A 2,362-nucleotide genomic window follows, 5' to 3' on the forward strand; every position below is an offset into this window, starting at 1 on the left:
GTGTCAATTCAACAAGGTCCTGCACTCTCAGTGCTGAATTCTCATGAATTGTGCATGACTTGCTGCCGCTATCAGTGTCTGATTCACAAAAGAGATGTGATAATGGAAGTACAAACATAGCAATACACTTTTGCAGTGTAAAATCTGCCCCTTTTTTGCACCTGATTACAATTAACCATGTGCATCTGATGTGAGGGGTGAGAGTAAGCCTGAGCTAGAGCAAACCTGATCTTTGACCCCTGCATAGTGCTGGTATACTCACAGGTAACAGAGATGTCATTTGGGTGCTAAATCCATCAGGGTTATATTTTACAGGTATATTTAAGTCATTTTTCCTTCCCTTGAATGCCATCTTCAGTCTTCTGTCGTATATAGGCTGCAGGCTGTGGGAGATTCAGGGACCAGAGCGAGAGAGAGAGCGGGGGAAGACAAGGCTGTCCATGGGAGCGTTATCTCCGCCCCGCCAGGCAGCTAGCCATCACCCCTGGGTGGCGACAGAGAAGGTGGCTCATATCTGAGCCACACTGATAACCCTGTACACCGTCCAACCAGACGGAGTGAGAGCACATGCACTCCTGCACACACACTTCCTCATATTTCTCTTTCTTACTGAATGGAAGTCCATGCCAAACTCAATCATACAATCAACCAAACACTTTTTTTACAGGGCTTTTTACATATTTGTTTCAGGGAGCTTTAAAATCTGCGCAGCACAACAACCTCTGTCTCTAGAGCCTTGCTGCAGTCAACTTAACTTTTTTATGATTTTAAAGGGTTCATACATGTGTGAAAATGTATTTTGTATCCATAGAAGAGAAGGTGTTTAGTGGTATTCAATATGACAGATTTTAGGTGAACCAATCTTGCATATTTGTGAAATTGAATTAAATTATATTACTAATAATGTTGATGAATGACATTTTTGTAAACACATATTTGTGCCCAAATAATACGTTCTTGAGGCTGGTTCGCTTTGCTTTGGAAGAAAAAAGTCCCAAGTCTAGTGTGTGATTCAGAGAAAATGTAAGATAAGAACAAGCTCCACTAATGGCAGATTCCGCTGAAAAGTATTAATTCCCTCTCTGACTGTCTCACAGGTAGATTCTCCCTTTTTTTGTTGATCATTTTTGACCACATCTGGTTTTACTGGGATGATGTCAGAATAGCCCTAATAGCCTAGTAGTCTGACACAATTTAGAGCCAACAAACAAAATCATACTAAAGAAGGCTTCTTACATTTGATCAAATCCACATTGCCAAACAATAACCAGGTAATCATTTAAATAATTAATTATAATTGTAATTATTATAATATGTATTTATACGTTAATCTCAAATTAATCTCACCACAGCCTCCAAAGAAAGCCTTTGACCTAAGCGGCCCTTGGTTCTCTGTGCTGCCTGAGAAGAAAGTTGTTGCCAAAGTTGAACCAGTTTTTGAGACCGAGAACCTGCAGTGGAGAAACCAAAAAAAGTAGTTCACAATTGGGCATATAGGGAAAAGGGGTATAAATTGCCCGTAGGCGTGAATGTGATTGTGGGTGGGTGAGTTTCATGGGTCGGCGTTGTGATTGGATGGCTACCTGTCCAAATTAACCCTGCCTGTGGCCCAATGTCTGTTGCTCCAGACTGGGTAAGCTAGGTATGAGAATCGCGCAAGTTAGGAAATTGTATGAACGAGAGTATACAGTCAACACCAGAGGTGGGGACTCGAGTCACATGACTTGACTCGAGTCAGACTCGAGTCGCATATTTTTTGACTTGAGACTTGCTTGACTAACATTGATAAAAGACTTGACTTGACTTTGACTTGGTATTCATGACTTGAGACTTGACTTAAGCTTGAGACAGATGACTTGAAAGGACTTGACTGTTTAAAATGAAATATTTGCATTTGTTTTTACGTTTAGTTTTTTCGAAAAAAGTGATTATAACGCCATGCGCGCAAACCTCGCAACCCACTAGACGGCAGGAGTGTCAGTTAACATGGCAGCGGCTAGCTTTACTCCAAAAATAGTGAAATTTGGATTCAAGGATTATTTTGTCGATGACGCTAATAAGAAGAGAACAGCGGTCTGCAGCATAAAGATCAGTGACAGGACCACCACAACATCCAACTTAATTCGTCACTACAAAAAAAAAACACAGAGAAAGGTAGGCTACGTGACTGTGTTGTGTTAGCTAGAAAGCTAACGTTAAGTTTAAGCTACGTTAGACTTGGTTTCAAATCGATTAAGCAAAGAGAAGACAACGGGGTAAATGAACACTAGAACCGCCAAGGGATTCATTTTTGACTAACCCTGATACTGACGGGCTGTCAGGAGAGAGAGAGAGGAAAAGAGATGCCTCGTTTATTTCCCCT

The sequence above is a fragment of the Notothenia coriiceps genome, unplaced genomic scaffold (assembly GCF_000735185.1).
Source record: "Notothenia coriiceps isolate Sejong01 unplaced genomic scaffold, NC01 NC01_scaffold00018999, whole genome shotgun sequence".
Taxonomy (NCBI): domain Eukaryota; kingdom Metazoa; phylum Chordata; class Actinopteri; order Perciformes; family Nototheniidae; genus Notothenia; species Notothenia coriiceps.